The sequence below is a fragment of the Marmota monax genome, unplaced genomic scaffold (assembly GCF_021218885.2).
Source record: "Marmota monax isolate L192 unplaced genomic scaffold, Marmota_monax_Labrador192_F-V1.1 WCK01_AAM20220418_F8-fsc00279, whole genome shotgun sequence".
Classification (NCBI taxonomy): domain Eukaryota; kingdom Metazoa; phylum Chordata; class Mammalia; order Rodentia; family Sciuridae; genus Marmota; species Marmota monax.
The window spans coordinates 237935-257776 of NW_026693587.1; positions in this window are offsets into that span (position 1 = coordinate 237935).

Consider the following 19842-nt stretch of genomic DNA (forward strand, 5'->3'; position numbering starts at 1 on the left):
ATATGTAAATATTTTATATTTGCAATATATGTATAAAACATTTATATATATTTAAATATGTCATCATACCATTTGCATTTGTTTTGTTTGTTCCTCTCCTTCTTTTTTCTTGTCTTTCTCTTTTATCAAAGGCTACTAGAAAAGTTTGGACACATATGGAAACCACAAAACTAATAAATAACTAATAAATGATACACAAAAATAAATAAAAACAAAAACAAGATTCTTTGGAGGATTCTATCTTGTTATATTTACAGTATTCATGACTTTCAATAGGCTTTCCAATGCATGCTGTTGGTATTAAAACATACATATGTACAAAACTTATTGCTATCTACAGCTATCCATGTTTCAGCATTTCAAGTGAAAAGCAGAAATCTTATTTCCACTTAGGTCCTTTTACTCTCTCCACATTTTAAGGGCAATTGCCTTGAGCACATCATGATGTTGTAATTTTTGCTGTGCGCTGTGAATATTATTTTAAAACCTTAGGACTAGAGAGATGGTCTATAATACTTTTCTTAATTTTTATCCATTAATTATTTTTCCTTTTATTTTATTAGAGTCCAGGACTTTCTATGTTATTTTCTTTTTTCTGATTGGAGGACTCTAATCTACTCTGTAAGGGCAGTTACACAGTGACAAATTTTTAGTTTTCATTTGTCTGATTTGATATTAAATTCTTCTTCATTTTTGAATGATATATTCATTAGAAGTAAAAGACAGAAGTGACAGTTAGAATCTTTCAGAACTCTTAAATAATATAGCACTTATTTCTGGCCTTCATGGTCTAGATGAAAAATCAGCTGTCATTCAAATTGTTTCTGTCCTGTAAATAGCCATCAATGTGGCAGAAAATTCCAAGATGGCGGAAATATTTGGTTCATTTTAGTATGTTTCACCCATCTCACAGCACAGATTTTTACAAAATTAGACTCTACAAAGATTTTTACCCTCATTTAAGTACTTTACTTGCACATACTATTATTCTATACAGGGCTGAGAGAACATTAGTTTGGATACTTTACCACTTTTCTTATGCATGATGGTCACCACTGGCTGTTGAGTACTGGTCTATGTATGTGGTATAGGAACATCTGCAGCAACATAGACTGAACCTGAAATCTGTTTTTCTTAGTCTTTTCTTTAGAGAGTTGATCCATTACTTCTTCCTGCTTTCACCATAAACAAGTTGAATTAGGTAAGTAAATCACATGTCCTATTAGATTTCTTTTCCATTTTGACAGATTCCATAATTGGCACAAAAGAAGCTGAATCTTAACTGTTTTTAAACTGAATGAATAGCCTTATTGAATTAAGTTAAATTCTATTCATTAGACTGGTTTATCCCCAGCCTCTGAAGTAAAAATTACCTTTTTAATTCTCTGAAGTACAGTACATGTCTGTTTCTAAGACTAGATTTTAATCTTTCAAAAAATATGTATCTACTGTTTTGCATTTCAACCTCACTTGTGCCACAGGTTTTTTTATTCCCCTGTAAAAACAACTACCCCAAAATTAGTGGCTTAAAACAATAATAAGGCATGCATGCATGCATCATACAATTATGTCATTTGGAAATTTAGATTAGGCTCAGCTAATTATTTTTGTTGTTGTTGTTGTTGTTTTATTTTGATTTATTCTCTTCTGGAACACATAGATGAACATTTGGCTTCCTGGATGGTGTTAAGGGCCTCAGGTTGAATGGTTTGTCTCTGCTCCATGTGGTTCCTCATTATTCAGCCATCCTAGACTTTCATATATGTCAGTGTCAGTGTTTCAAGATGAAGGGCAGAAAGATGAAAAACCTCTTCAGATCTTTTCTCAGGACTGGTATATCACTACTGCCACATTATATAAACAAAAGCAAGCTAAAAAAGTAATACAAAACAGAATAGCAGGGAGACAATGCTCCTGTTTTTGTTTTGTTTTGTTTTGTTTTATGAGTGAGATTTACAGGAGTATTAGAAAGGGAATGTGTTTTGGTCAACTTCTCAATCCAGTGCAGTAGTTTTGTTCTTCTATTTTTTTCATTAAAAAATATATTTGTTTTATTCAACTACTTAAAATATAATTTTATAATCTCTTTTCAAATTGTGGTATTACCTGACATTTTTGGAGTGTTAATCTTTCAGCTAATTGTGTTTATTTTTTGTGTTTGCCTGTGTGTGCCTGTGTGTGTGTGTGAGTGTGTGTGTGTGTGTGGTGAAGGGGGCTGCCTTTTCCCTGGAAGTTTGCTGAAGAGGAGGTGTTTTAAAAATATTTCTGTGCATCCCTGGAGTGCTGTCATTTTAGGAATGTTTTTGGATGAGTCTCACACAATGTAAGTGCTGGAACATTTAATTTTAATCTCTACCCACAAGAAGATATTTTTCTTCTCAAAATATTAAATAGCAATAATCATTTATGCTGTTGCTCAGTTCCAATGGCAGACCTTTTCTAGGCTGCCTTTTCTTTAGTTCCGCAGCTGGCCAGGCCTCTTTGTTTCAGCTTCCTATTTGGGAGATGATGATAAAATTCTGTCTGGAAGCTCCTCTCCATTGTTACATCCCCAGTGTTTCCAAATGTTCATGGCATCAGTTGTGTATTTATGTCCCTTGCCTGAAACCACTGATGTTATTCTTTCTCTTATATTTAATGTTTTCACTGTTGCTCTTCTATATTTTATGAAATTTCTATTCTCTTGAAATAGTTTGGATATTCTCCATTAGTTCTCTTTCTTTAAAACTATACCCAACATTTATGAGAGATTTTTTTCTCCCTTTTGTCTGAATTCATAAGGACTAGAGGATACACTCTGAACGGTAATAGAGGTTCATTGTGAAAGTTTTACTCAATGTTTTGATAGATAACTGTCTTAAACATGAGGTAGTGCGTCCATTGGAATTTTGAGGTTTTTTAAACCAATAAATACTTCTTTTTACGAAGCAGATGTTGTATCCCTGCAACATTACAGTTCAGGGAGGCTGGAACTAGCTAAGTCAACTACTGAAAGCTTGCATACCTCTATTGACATGCTCCTTATCAATAGTTGTCTCAATATCAAAAGTGATTTCATCAATCACTGGAAGAGTCTTGTGTCTGTGCACATCTTGCTTATGATGGTTATTTTAAATAAAATGTTTTAACTTTTACCCAGAACCTTATAATCCTACAGCATGGAATGCCTATTATGATTTATAGCTTATATGTTCCTGTTATGAGAGAGTAATAGAACATTACCAAACAGAGTACCAACAAACACCAATCTCAAGACAGACTGAGAAAAATAAATGAGGCAGGTGATAGATAACTATCTTAAATATGAGGTAATGCTTCCATTGGAATTTTTCAAACAAGTTTGAAAAGTGCTATACACTATTATTTTGTGAATATTTGCAATATATATTCTTGATTTAAAGGCTCTGAAGACACTGTCATAATTTTTTTAATCTTTTATCCCTGTGTTTTATAATTGATTTTCCAAGAAAAAAAGAAAAGCAAAAGTTTCCCCTTGTAGCATCTTTGTTTAGACCCAACAGAATTCATTATTTTATAATCTGAGAATGGCATTATATCTAACATTTGACTTGATTGTTTTCTCAATACCATTTTCAGTTATTTGTGTCTTAAGTTTTGTAGATTCAAAATTTAAAAGTGGGTGCTACATTTATGATTGAGTGAATCTTTCTCTCTTTTGATATTTTCTCCTTTATAAGATGTGGAAACAACTTATATGCTGTTTGTGTGCACTACTGAAATGAAAACATTTATCACAGATCTTTGTCTATCTTGTTAATAATCTTTATTTGATCTTTGCAATTAATTATATTATTACCTAATATAGAAAGTCAGAGTGCTTAAATTCTAAGATCCAGAATCTAATTTTGTTCATTTTCAAAGCTTAGTTTGAATACAACTTACTCCCTAATCATTTAGCAATTCACCCTGTCCCTGCCTGCCTGCCTAATCATAGTATTAAAAAAAATCTCCTTATCTATGTTTTTATCATATAGTATTTTTTACTTACTCTTATGTCTATAACATTCTCCCTTATATAACAGGTGGAATAAGCTGCACATTTTATTAAACATACAAAATATGAACTCTCTGGAATGTTAGGATATATATTACTGCTAGGGTTGTTGTGTATTCGTCCCTTTTTATTTCTATGATTTAACATTTATAAGGTTGTTCCTCACGCTTCCCAAACTTTCCACTAAACTTAAAATGTTCAGCTGCATATGTTTTATTATTCACTATGTTACATTGATTATTCATTGAAACTCTAGTGAATTACCTCAAGTATTTATGGGCTTTCAGTTTATCTAATTTGTTGGAGATCCTGAATATGAAGGAAAAAATGTAATACAATTGGTCACAAAGATGTAAGTATCCAGTGAAAAATACTTACATTGCTTTGCCAAAGACTATCAGTTGTATTCCAAAGTTTAAAAGAATGACATGTATTTGTTTTATAATATGCTTCTAGAAGTGTCTAGATTCTAAATCCTTCCTACTATATGTAGAAATGTGTCATGAAACAACAAAAATGGAAAGCACATAGGAAGAACGCACCAGGAGAATAAATTGAGTCAGAATGGGCTGTTCTGCTCATCCATGGCCCTAAAAGGAGGAGTCCATTTGGGCTGATGCTGTGGCTCAGCAGCAGTGCACTTATTCAGCATGCATGAGGTGCTGGGTTTGATTCTCAGCACCACATGTAAATACATAAATAAATTGGTAGATAAACACATAAATTAAATAAATGGCCATCAACAACTTAAAAATATTTTTAAAACAGAGGAAACCATTTATTAATGACTGCATAGTCGGAATTTTAACATTACTACTTTCCTCATCTTACATCTTACAAAAGATTCTGTGTCTCCTATAAAAATGCTGAATCTGTTTCAAGGAACTAAATTCCTATTTCAGACAAGTCAGAAAAATTATATAAGAAGAAAATCTAAAATGATAGAAGAGCTAAATCCATGACACATTTCTGAATTTTTACTGAATTCCTCCATGTTCCAGCCATTCTGTTCTGCATTATGCATAGTATTGAAGACCTGAATATTGTGACACTCTTATTTTATTAAAACCATATTCTCATGTTGCATTATCTGTGGTTTATTCAACACTTGCTGCATGATACATCTCTGTTGCATTCCAAATCTCTTCATGTTCCTAGAATTAACTCTTTACGCCATCCTGGATATAAGCATTTTATGATTTTTACACATTAGCCATGGCTGAGTGACTTTACATGTTTCAGAGAGCACTAATATACCACCAGCAGAAATCTTCACGTTTACCTATTTTTCAACCACTCGTGCAGAATTCTAATCTCCAAGTGTCTACCCTACAACCTTGAAGCCAAGTTGGCAATATTTCTTAAGGAATCACGTAGAGAAATTTAATCCTAAGCTGAACATGAAAAATGATGTATGTACTACCAATTTAAGTGCTGCATTTCATGAGTTCAGTTTGAAGGGAGAAATTATACATTATTGAATGAACTATGAATATTTTTAGAAAAGGAAAAGGTACTGTGAAAAATATTAGTAAGTTATTTCAAAGAGCATAAAATAGTACATTTACCTTCAGTTATAATTAATCAAATATGATGCAAAATTTGACTGTTACAGAATTTTATTCTAATTTTTTCAATGTGAATTTGGGTTCTGCCTTTTAACACACTCAATATTAAATAATTCATAATAGAGAAGAAGGTATTTGTTTATTTCTGTGAGACTAGAAATGAGGATGAACTAAAACTACATATATTCATCAATAAAGTAATATATTCAACTGTTCATTTATGCATTTAACCAATATTTGTTAAGTAACAAATATTTCTTGACAACTATGTAAGGTTATCATGATTCAAAGATGGTTAATACAAGTTAGATTTCTCATTACCTGCTTTTAAAGAAATTTGTATTTGTTTTAAAATCAGCAACAATTCCCATTTTTCTTGAAGTAGAAAAAAGAGCTAGAATAATTGAGTGAACTCTGACTACTGTATCTTTGTACTACTTCTTTCATCTGTATCCTGATGATTGAGCGAATCAGGTAAATTTTTTAGATTGAGTTTCCTCATTTGTATAATTTTTGTGAAACCATTTTAACTATCTGAAATATGCCAGACATCATGATAAGGATAAGTTACATGAATTATCTCATGAAAGAGTCTCATCAACTATGATAATAAATATGTATTTTTTATTTTTAAATGAGAAAATCATGAAGCAGTTTTTAAATCGATTATGCAAAATTAGGTTAGTGAACCCTGGGACCTAGGATCTAAACCAGGCTTAGCAGCCTAAGGTAAGGCTCAAAGACTTACTGTTAAACCATCACAGTTCCTTATGTATGTAGGGCTTTCATAACAAAGTAAAGAATTATCAATGACAGAAAATATCAGCATATTCTATCAAACATTACAAATGTACATATATTTATGGTTTATTTGGGCTTATCGTTTCTTTGAGAAAGTGTTGTAAACTTACATGGAAATTTATATTCACTACAAGAATTTTTTCCACTTTCTGTTTTGATATATTTTTAAACACTTTCTGACTATATAGTCAACCATTACACAAAATTATGAAAAGTTTAAAGATGTGTAAATGTAAATTGGACAAGAGAAATCGTGTAATCAAAGAAAAATGTTTTAACTCACCAGTCTTATTTACAATATGAAAAAAAGAAGTTGATGATACTTTAAAATACTGAAAACTTCAATACTTTATTTCAATTTTGAATTACAAACCTAGTGTCAAAATCAATGTGACAAGAATCTATATTAACTTTTATTTATCTGAGACACTATTTAGCTACTCTTCACTGTTGAGAGCCATTCATGGGCTGTGTGTGTGAGCTATGAGCCCTTGAACATATGAGGGGACTCCTCTGGCATTGCATGCTGATTGGGCCATGCGACACAAATGTGCCTTTCCTTTCACTATGTAATCCTACACAGCACCTGAGTGGGTGTGAATTGCCAAGATGTCAATCAATCTGCTGACCACAAGACACCACCAAGCAGGACTCCACCATTGGAAACCTTACCCCTTGCCTTATTTGAGTGGAATATTCTATGGAATGTCTTCTCCCAATAAATAGGGAGGTTTGAGGTGTGCTCACTCTCTTGCTCCTTCCAGCGTTATCCAGTGTGGAGCCAACCTTTGAGTTACAGAGCAGTCCCACCCTCGAAAGTCATTTTCATGTTTTGCGTAGTGTCTTTTCTCGGTTTATTGCTGCAGCCAGCTCCTTTGAACCCAGCTCATCTTGCCAGCCCAGCCAGTTCGTGACACTTCATTTCTGAAGGATAATTTTATGAACTCACTGCTCACAGTTGTCTTCTTTCAGCATTTCCTTCTGGCCTCCATAATAAATCTATTGAAATTCAAATTGCTGTGTCTTCATAGGAAATGCATGAGTTCTCTCTGACTGCTTTCAATTTTTTTTGTCTTTTATTTGCTAATTGTTATTTATAATGTGTATTGGAGTGTATTTCTTTGGGATTATCTTGTGTGAACTCAAGAAATAGCCTTATGGATTGTTTAGTTTTTGCTTTTTGTCAAATTTGAGAAGTTTTCATCCATTATTTTTCAAACACTCCTTCAATCACTCTCCTTTTCTTCTGGGATTCTGGTGATATAAATATTGTATTTTTTTTTTATTCAGTCCCATTAGTGTCTTAGGTTTTGGTCATTTTATCCAGTCTGTTTCATTTATTTTGTTCAGATTGGGTGAATTCTGTTGATTTTTCAAGTTCACTTATTTAATCATTTGTCATTTGCAGTCTATCACATCCACTGAATATTTTTATGTTATTACTCTACTTTTCAGATCTGTAATTGCCATATGTTATTCCTTGCTTAAAGTTTTAAATTTTTATCAAGATACTATATATTTGTTCACTGAAGAATTTTTAGAGACGTGGTTTATAATCCTTATCAGATAATTCTATCATCCAATTCACCATAATATTGGCATATGTTGAATGCCTTTTGTCATTTGCATTGTAATTTTCCTTTTTTCTTGGTGTGATAAGTGATTTTTAGTGGTTCTTTGGATATTTTGTATATTATGTGAGTAGACTCTGGGTCCTACTTAGTTATTAAACTTTTTTTTTTCCTGTTAGTCACCTTGATTAGGTTTAGCATATGACTCTTGTCTTACTTTTATGAGCTGTGGTTACAATGACAGGTTAGATTTCAGAGCCTTTGTGGTATTATTTTGATCTAGATGATATCTGTTGCCCCTGGGGTTCCCACTGATCCCTGCTGTTAATGCCTGAAGTGGCGAAAGAAGTATAGAAGGCTGGAGCTTGCCCGATATTCCTCAGTGCACAGTATGGAGTCACCCCTTTTCAGTACCTCTCTTCTGCCAGAGTCTTTAAGAAGCAGGAGAATTTTATTAGATAAAGAAACTTCCCCCATCAGGCTACCAACTATGACTGGATTCTGCCTATCTGCTTCCTTTGGGAGAAGGAGCATGAAATGAGAACTAATCAGGCTTCCCAAAACACTGGATATACTTCGGCAAATTTTGTCATGTCTCCTCACCAACTTTGTCTCTTGCATCATTAACAAGTTTAGGATTTGTTTAACAGAGAACAAAAATAAGATACAGGCTTATGCTATCTTATTTTGGAGTTTGAAATCCATAATAACTCGGTTAATCATCAGAGATAGAAATCCAGCAGAATACATATTACAACAATAATTATTCATCTTTCTATATATTTAAGAATATTTTGTCATTATTTTCATTTTATTGATGCCAAGTTTGGGTCCGAGGTGTCCCCCAAAAGTTCTAATGTTAATGCAGAAATTTACAGAGGTAAAATGATTGGATTATGAGATTTGTGACCTAATCAATCCATCCTAGTTTGTATGGATTAGCTGGAGGAAAACTGTGGGCAGGTGGTGTGTGGTTGGAAGGGGTAGATTACTGGGAATGTGCCCTGGATATGTTCATCTTCTCTGCTTCTTCTGCCCCTCTATCTTTCTGTTTCCTGACTATCATGGGTGGAGCAGTACTTCTCCACCACACCTTTCCTCCATGATATTATGCCTTATTACCTCAGGCCAAGAGCAAAGGAGTCAACCAATCATAAACTGAATTTCTGAAATCATGAGCCAAAATAAACTTTTCCTCCTCTAAATGTCCTTGTTAAGTATTTTGGTCATAGTAACAAAAAGCTCACTATCACAATTAAGAATTAAAATTAAGACAAAATAAATACAATACTTACAGGTATCTTAATGTTATCTAATTTTCTTCCTTCAATATAATATTTTTACTTTTCCCATATCAGGAAACTCTACTTATAATTTTGAATAAATTACATTTTAAATGGGATTATTATAAAGGATTAAATTAATAAAACTAAATTAGGTAAGTTACTGAAAAACCTAAAACCTGACCTTGCAGTGACCATATTTACTTTTAGAATTAAAATGCACTAGAAAATATTTCCCCTAATAGTGATCTGTCTTTTGATTTAAATCTGATATTTATGTACAAATATTAACTTTTACATATATTTATTAATAATTTATTATGCTTTGGTCACTATATTAAGTAGTAGAATGCAAATATGAAAACATGGACATAGTTTACATCTTAAGACTCCCATTATATTTAAAGGAAAGATAATTTAAGAAATTATTTTATAAAGGATGAAGGGCCATAACAGTTGAATTGAAGTCAGTAAGAAATATTTAGGCTTCAACCTAAACTGCATGTGTTAATTTTGAAAAGTACAGGTAAGAGTTAGCATATATTATTGCAGAAAGTGTGTAGTAAGGGAAATAAAGCATTGGTGGATAGAAAGTGAAGGGGTAGGCAGTAAACTACCAAAAAATTTGTCTTTTACTGTTATGTAACATTACATAAGTAACTTAAGTTGACTTAGTCTCAATTTCCTACTCTGAAGAAAGCAAAAACCAAGGTTCACACATTGTTTTTCAAAAAATAAAAATTGCCAAGATCTTATAATTCACTTCTCACATTATTGTGTGTAAAACATATTTATTAAATATTTGTTACTACTATTTTTACTATTATAAAAAAAGTTGATGAGGTAAATCAGAGGATGAAACAAAGGATTAAATAAAGGACCTCATCTTTGAATTTACGATTCTCCTAAAATAATAATCCTTGGTAAGTATAATCAGTGGTAAATCTTCTAATGCCTAAAGAGAACCTCACTGGGAGAAGAGAGAAACTCAGTCCTCCTCTTCCTTGATTTTTCAACAGCAGTTGACACTTCTGAGCATTCTTTCTTCCTTAAAATGCTTTTTACAGCTGGCTTCCCAGATGACACATTCCACCTGTTCTAGTTCCTTCCACCCATTCACTATTCAGTCTCCTTTGCTGGTTATTAAATATTTTGCTCCCTTTAGCACTTCCTATGACTTCTATTTGCCCTCCTTTCAAAACATATTCTATTCCATTAGTTATATTCAGAATGTGGGTTTTCAGCAATGTAGATATGTTGATATGTCTCAAAATTTTAGGTTTATTTATTTATTTTTAATTCCAGAGCTCTTCTCTGTACTCCTAACATATTCATCATTTCTTTTTGAATATCTAAAAGGCATCTCATGTAACATCATGTTCTGGCTTGGAAAGGAGATGCCCCACAAAATCTCCTGTCTTAATGCAGGAAAATTAAAAGGTAAAATGAATTCATCATATAGCTGTAACCTAAATCACTTCATCTTAATTTGAATGGTCTGATTGGATGGTAATTTTAGACAGGTGGAGTGTAACTAGAGGAGTTAGGTCACTGGGGGTGTGCTGTGAAAGTGTGTATCTTCTCTGTGCTTCTCTGTGCCTCACTCATCCCCTTCTTTGCTTCCTAACCCACCATGAGTGGAGCATCTTTCCTCCAGTGGCATCTCCAACATTATGTGGCTGAGAACAGTGGACTTGGCCCACCATGAACTTTACCTCTGATACCATGAACCCAAATAAAGTTTTCATTCTCTAAGTTATTTCATTCTCTAAGTTCTAATGTTTATGCAGAAATTTACAGGTATTTTGGTCACAGTAATGAAAAGCTGACTGAAAAATATACCAAATATTGCTTGTGAACTTTTACTATATTTTCTCTTTCCAAAATCATTTTCATCTAGAATAGTGGGAAATCAGTTATTCCTATTATTTAGGAGAAAACAAACTCCCAAAGGATAAAAATCAGCTTCAACTTCCTTCTCTTTCTTACTCTCCTCATTTAATCAGTTAATAAATTTTGTAGGATTTAAAATATGCCTAAAAATCCTCATCACATTCACTGCAATTGCCATGGTCAATGCCAACACTATATTTCACCTAAATGATTACAATAGTTTAATGTTATCTGTCTTCAGAATTCATAAATGGTTAATACAAGTTAGAACAAGTCACTTCTTGGCTCGCCACACTCAGCATCAGCCAGAATCATTAAAAGATCTACAAACACTTTTATGGTGTTTCCCACCTCTCTATCTCATCTCTTTCCACTGTTCCAGTTACACTGATCCACAATAATGGATCCACATATTCATCAAATACAGCAGACACACCCCATCTGGATGGAAATGGCACTTGCACTTCTATTTGGCTGCATGCTACTTGCTCTCATATTTGCTCTTTGCTCTATTGTCTTGGGTGATTTTTCCAACAGTCCCATTTGATTTTTTTACCTCCTTATTACCCCCATGCATGCTATCTGCTATATCATTCTCAATATCTTGTTTTATTATTATTAAAAAAATTGAATATGTTTTTAGTTTAATTTCCTGTCCAAAAATTCAGGTACCATGAAGGAAAGAATTATTGTGTCTTTCTCTTCATCCACTAGTATCTAGAATTGATGCCCAACAAATGGCATACTTAACAAACATTTGTGGAATATATAAAATACTTACTGCCTTCCTAGATACAGACAACATTTTATTGTCATAAATTGATAAAATATCTGGTTAGCATTTTATTATATTGTTATTTAAAAATTTACCATGCCCACCTATGTAATCTTAGGAACCTGTACAAATTTCTATATTCACAATATTATTAAATTTCTGTTTCTGATCTGATTGGTTAGATTCACTTCTTATTTCCTCTAGCCTGTAATCTCCCCCAACTACATCTGATCATATTAAGCATTTTATTGCACAATAGTGTATTAGTCAGGGTTCTTTAGAGGAACAGAATAAACAAGAAGTATTATTATAAAAGGGGCACATATTAGGTTGTTTTACATGAACAGAAGCTGGATAGTCCATAATGGCCATATATAGAACATTGATTTAACATCTGAGCAGCCATCTCAAATGTTAGCCACCATCTTATGAGATAAGTTTGCTTTCCTGTGCTTCCTCTTACTGTTAACTCCCCCAGTGCCCATTAGTGTCCTACCCCATGTTACCATAACCCTAAGCCAATCCCAGAAGAACATGGCCCCTTGACCCTGGAAACCCCATGGTGCCTTCAACCTAAGCCAATCCATGCTTGAGGAGGCTCATCATTTCAGTTGACTATCCCACATGCCAATCATTCCTAGATATACCCTCACAGACACACCCATAAGCCTCTTAATTATCGGTATCTCTTATCCAATCAAATTAACAATTCAAATTAGCCACTACAGTATGTGTGAGTGTGTGTGTGTCTGCCTGTCTCATTTTGAAGTAACAAATCCTTTTTTATGTCTTATGTTTTTTAATAATTATTATAAATTTTATTACCAAATATGTAGTAAACAAAAATAATTATTAGGATATATGAGAAGTTTGAAGAAGAATAACAAAATTAATCTCCACAAATAAACCACCTAGGTTAAGAAAAACATTATTTTTTTAGTTTAAAAATTTTTTTCTGTTCTTCTCTAGATCACATTTTCTCTCTTATCTGCTTCAATCTTTATGATAAAGATAGTACCAATTTTTTAAGCATTGTTTTGTTTTATTTTAAATTAGGTTTTTTTCAAATATGTGTTATACTAAAATGATATATTATTTAGATTTTCTTGTTTTAATCATTTTTAAAATCTGGAAGTTTATGATCTACCAGGGTGCTGTGAATGTGAAGGAAAGTGGGACTAGATCAAGAGAAGATAAAAACAAGTATACTGAGGGCAGTATCATATGACAGAATTAGTCTAAAGAAATACAGTTATTTGTGAAAGAGAAGAAACAGAACAATCTGAAAATATTAATTTGGGCTCCTTACAGCCTTTAATTTTACCTTTTTTAAAAGGGGTTTGCAGCTGTGCATAATTAGTTGAGAGAATCTATTTAAGCTTGGAATGGGTCTTGTCCTATCTTACCTGTTTGCTTTCTATGTCCATTCCACTCTAGAATCCATTATTGCTCTCCATACCTTTTCATATAGTGAATTGCATGTTCCCTTGTTTTCTACACCATTCCTGAATCTTGGGCAGCAAACACACTTTGGTCCATTCTCAAGCAATATGGATTAACTTCACCCATGGCCTGCCAAACTATTCCCCAAAACATTAGATTTTTTTTGAAGAATCCTGAATTTTTTTGCTACCCTGTAAAAAGTTAGCTATACTCTGCTAATATGCACCCTCACTCTTTTCAAGCAAACTGAACAATTGAAAATGAATTGTGGAGTCATGGATAGCCAGATGGAACATTAGAAGTTATTCAGTTGTACTCCTTACAGAAACCCAACTAGGAATTACTCAGGTATAAGAATTTCTTGGTTCTGACTTGGGAGTGTTGTTAAAATAATATCTGGACAAAAGAACTGAGAAAAAACAATGAAATACCAACTTGCACCTGTTAGAAGGTCTTTTATCAAAAAGATGAAAACGAGTATTGGTGAGGATATGGAGAAAAGGGAACTCTTTCTTATACATTGTTGGTGGAAATGTACATTAGCACAGCCATTATGTAAAACAGTGCAGAGGTTCCTCAAAGCTTAAAAGTATAACCACCATATGATTCAGTTCTTCCAATTTTAGGGCATATAGCCAAATCAATTGAAATACGTGTGTCAAAGAGATGTCCACGCTTCCATGAAAATTGTAGCATTATTCACAATGTCCAATATCAAACCAGGTGTTCATCACCAGATAAATGGATGAAGAAAAAATGTGGAATTTATACACAATGGAATACTAATCAGCCTAAAAAATAAGAAATTCTGTCATTTTCAACTATGTGGCTGAATCTGGGATAAATAAAAAAAAAGTGAAAGACAAATACTGTATGATTTCACTTTGTATGGAATCTAAAAGAGATCAATTCACAGAAGTAGAGAACAGAATAATCATTATCATACACTGAAGGCTAGTGAGCAAGGAAGGAAATGGGCTTCTGTGGGACAAAGGGTACAAAATTTTCACTTCACAAGGGATCTGTTGCACAGCAAGGTGATAATAGACAATTAAAATACATTTTATATTTCAAAATAAATAAGAAATTAAATTTCAAACACCTTACCATAAAAATAACATATATATTAGTGAGCTTCTTTTAATCATTTCACATTGTACACATATATGAACATATAACATTGCACCCTCTAAGTAGGGGTGAAAAAATAACATTTGCTTGAAAATAAACACAAAGCATGCATCACAGTTTTTGAGTGACATATGTATCTTTCTTACAAGATTGCAAGTCTAATTCAAGTCTAATTCATTATTTGGCACATAGTTGGTGCTCGAATTCTTACTATGTGATACAGAAGAGAATAAACACCAATATTAAAATATCACAATCCAAACAGATATTTTCAGTGATAGGCAATGTGGGGTTAGCGGTTATAGACTTAACAGTCACATTTGTACCTTCACATTATACCTCCTCTACATTCTGGCTCTGTGATGTTAGACAAGTTGCTTACTGTCTCTAACTGTCAAACCACTAACCTATAAAGCAAGAGATAATGAAAGGACTTTACCTAACTAGGTTGTATTGAAAAATTAGATGAGTACAGTGTGTGGAACAAAATTAGATTAAAAAGTAACCATTATAAGAATCTATTACAGAGAATGATACACAAGAAAATATGGAGGTTGTTTCTATTTTTAAATGTCAACCCTTTAAAACGAATTTGCTTGTAAACGTTTGTTTTCCTTGAGGGTGGAAATGCTCCCTCTATCTGAATTCTTAACACACCTCTGCCAAATTAATTAGAAGCAGTGTACCCTTCACTACATTAATAATAGCAAGTCATACTATAGAAATTTGAACGACCTTATTATTGTCTTGCCAGTTTGTCTTGAAATAGTCAGTGGAGTGTCTGTTATATATAAGAAGAGTTCCCTTTGAATATAACTGTGGAAGAATTTTTTTTTTCTATTTTGTATTTGCAAGAGATGTCTATTTCCTTCTTGAACACCACTTTTCATTTGGCAACCAGAAAAAGGCTTACTGCAGTAATATATTTAAGCTTTTGGTCTGGTTCTGCATAATCTAATTTTTATATACTCTGCACAAATTGTAGCCACTTCATCAATGTCTTATTATTTTTTCTCTTAACAATGCAATGACAGTGATTAATTTCAAAAGACTGGTAAACAAAAACCTTACCTTGGAAGTGATTAAAAATGGTGCTGCAAACTGTATGAGGGCTGACAAATACATACACATACTAATGCACCACACACCCTCTAAATAGAGTGAGCTGTATGCCTAGCTGTTCCTGCAGAAAGAATAGAAGGCAAGATAATCTGCTCCACCACATTTTGATAAATATTTTCCCTAGACCAGTTACATTTTAATTATTAAAAGAGTTAACATTATTAGTAGCCACACATGAGAAAGTTAATGAATTCTAAAATATGGAGTTCAGCTTACAAAGAAACACAATTTATTTGTTAAATAATATTTTTACAGAAATCCTTATTTATTTTTCATTTTGTGATTATACTAAGCCTATCAGTATAATAAAATTAGAGTTGAACTTTTTCATCATAGGCAAATCAGATTATGGACAAAATTGCCTATTATTTGTCTTGCCTAAGGACATTTTTCTTAGTTATGTTAGTGCGACAAAATTACTCTGTTTTTATAGGTACATGCTGATATCTATAAAAGCAGTGGAAATAAAACCTAACAACTTATTTATTTTTCTTATCTGGCCTGTTTTCAAACAATATAGCTAACCCATTTTATAGTAAATGGCCAAACAAGAGCATTCTGAGATAACTTTTGATGTCAGAGGATGTGTAATGATATAACAAAGAGAACAATGGTATTGGGGGGGAAAAGAGAGTATTGTGTTTAAACTGCATTATAGTGAGATACAAAAGAGAAGGCAAGGGAGAGAGAAAGTGCAAGAGAGATAGGGAGAAAGCTCGCATGTGTGTAGCTGCCAGAGGATGCCAATGATCCTATAAAAGGTAACTCCTTTTCTTAATGTCTTTTATTTACAGAAACTGAAAAATACTCCTCAACCTTCTCTAGGATGTCAAATCAAAACCCTTTAAATGAAGGCACACCACCACTACTGATCAAGTGGAGATACAGAGCAAGTTCTATGACTAGAACAACAACAGAACACTAGAAATAGATGCATTGTAACAATCATGAAAAATGGCATCTCAATTTGCAGTGACAGAGGCAAACAAACATGGTGTATCATTTTTATTTAAAGTACTTTACTTTTGGGGGTCACAATCATTATTCAGGTATTTACTAGAGGCAAGAAAACTGAGTAAGAGCTCTTTAAGGTCTTACTCCAAGACAATTGTCATCTTTGTCCACTCTGATATTTCTATGTAAGAACCCATAGGCAAGGTTGTCTTTATCTGAGCTTAACCAGAGATCATTCAGTTTGTAAAAGCTTCTCTCTGGGGGAATTTGCTGGAATCAGTTGATGTTAATTATTTACGTGCATTTGTGGCTATCTGAGCTAGGTTAAAGTGGTTAAAGTTGAGAAAATAACAGTGTAGCCAAAAATGTTAAAAGGAAAAGCTAGCAAATCCTATTTCCATAGCAGTGGTAAAAAGTGTTAAAAGAATTCCTTGGACTTGAGGTGACCATACACATACTTCTGCATATATTTAGGACTGTGTGTCTTTTCAGAGCTCTCTATACCCTCACAAAGATGTAAAAAGGCCCTAACCTCTGAACTTGAGAATTTATCCAAGAAGGAACCAAGCTAAGACAGAGTTCTCAGCTGTGGGGAGTGGTGAATGAATCTTTGCTTTGAACTGCCTAGAGACAGAGATTGACACCTCTGTTGGGAATTTCTCAGTGAGAAGGTGCCCATCAAAAATAGCCCTGTTGATGGTCATGCCCTGTTAAAGTGGGGGATTCTGTGTGAGCCACATAATTTATTAGTTCATAGCTTTGAGTCCAAATGCCATCTGCCCATATGAAAAGAGTTATGGGCACAAGCTGATAAGCCCTAATGGGCTGTTTTACCCACAACTTTGGTTTTGTTTATCTTGAAGAAACTTTCTCACAATAAATCCTTTTGATGTTTAAGCCTATATAATATACATGCTGAGCCTGATCGTGATCAGTCACTCTCTCTCTACCAGTTGCAGTCTGATCCACCAGGCCATGCTTTTTCTACTTTTGTGTCTGTTTTTCTCCAACCCCTCTCGGCCTAGTTTGGGAAAACTGAGTAAACATCTTGTTGGTTGTGACAGTCAGCCACTTTCCTGAGTGTTCAGGAGGTTAGATATTTATTGGTTTCAATACTTTAAAGAAATCTCTGTTTTATCACAAGTGGAGCACACAGTCATGAAAGTATAAATTTTAGTGCCCAGCACAGCAATAAATGGAATTTAGAAAATTAGATAGAAAATATACTAGACAGTTCAGCATCAATAATATAAAACAAATAGCAATTAAAAACAAATTATCTTGAGAAGGGAGAATCCAGAACTGGAACATCATATTACTTAAAAATTGTAGTTATAATTAAATTATATAAGATGTGCAAAGAAATAAAAAATTACTAACCATATGCAGGAGAAAAAAATTAATAGAAATAGCTTGATGAAGCCCCAATAGTGTTTTTATTAGATAATGGATTTCAATGAATTCTTCTAAATAGATTGAAAATATTATAAGAAAATATTTATAAAGAACAAAAGGAAATTATGAGAATGATGTCTAACTTACTAAGGGATATTACAAAAGAAACATAGTTTCAAAGAAAAGAAAAAAAAAGCAATTCTTGAATTGAAAAATACAATGACTGAAATGAAACATTAATTAAGGGGTTACATAAGATTCAAGCATGCAGAAAAGTAATAAGTAAAACTGAAGGTAGAGTTTAGATTAGTCATTGTGGGAAACAATAAATAAATAGTGCCTTAGACATGTAGACACTGATGCATAGCAGTTTTTGTAAAATGAGACTCATGGAAACAAAGGAGACAGAAGAAGGGAATGAAAAATAATTGAATAAATATTGAACCAAAAATTTCAAAATTATATGAAAAACATTAATTTACATATCCAAAATGTAAAGTAAAAAATATGTGAAGAGACCTATACATATACACATTATAATCAAAATATTGAAAGATAAATGATAGTGAAAACAGCAAGAAACAGCTCCTTTCATATAAAATATATTCAATATGATAAACTGCTGATATCTACTCAAAATCCATAGCATAAGTAGACAATGATGCAGTATACTTAAAGTCCTAACAGAGGGATTTTTTTGTTGTTCTTGTTGTTCTTTTGTGGGGGTACCAGTGAAGTCAGGGGAACTTGACCACTGACCAACATCCCCAGCACTATTTTATTTAGAGACAGAATCTTACTGAATTGATTAGCACCTTGCTTTTGTTGAGGCTGGCTTTAAACTCATCATCCTCTTGCCTCAGCCTCCCCAGCAACTGGGATTTCAGGGATGTACCACTATACTCCACCAGAGGGATTCTTAACCAAGAATTCTATATCCATCAATATGATCCTACAAAAATTAAAAGAATCAATGCATTCCCAAAAAGTCAAAAATTAAGAGAAAGTGTTGGAAATGAAATTTCCTACAAGAAATGTAAGAGTCCTTTAGGATGAAATAAAAGGACAGTATGTATGACTCAAATCCAAGGAGGAAATAAAGAAAAACAGCAAAAATGTAACTACATGTCAAATATGAAAGACAATATAAATGGCTTTTTGTTTGTTTTTCTTTTTTATGCTATTTAAAAGGAAAATTATATAAATGAATTATAAAGTTTTGATGAACCCATAATAAAGATTTAATTTGTACAATGATAATAACATAAAGCTGGAGGGAGAAAAGAAGAGAATTACATTACATTAATATTATTAAAAGCAAGTATATAGTAATAAAATTGTATTTGTATAAAGAAGTTTTTTATTATCCAGGGAATTAACTAAAAATGCTCATACACACGTTTTATTCATATATATACATATAGGTATGTGTATGTATGTATGTGTATATATATATATATATGTATATATATATATATATATATATTTATATATATATATATTTATATATATATATATGAATAAAGAAACATATAAAACTAAGCATATAGAAAAAAATACCAAATTGTGAGATGTAAAGTCTATTATCAGTAAAAATTCAATGTAAATAGGTGAAACATTGCAATTAAAAGGCAAAGTTAACAAAACAGAATGGATTAAATTACATGATCTGATAAAATAAGTAAATGAAAGACCCACTTTGGAATCTACAATGCACTATCTTAAAAGTAAAAAGATGGAAGAAGATAAACCTTAGAAAGACTGACATAAGAAATAACAGGCAAAATGGACTAGCCGACAAAATGGTATTACTTGAGACCAATAAATGAATTTTGTAATGGTAAGTCAAAACAACAAAAAAAATATATAATTTTAAACATGTGCACCTAAT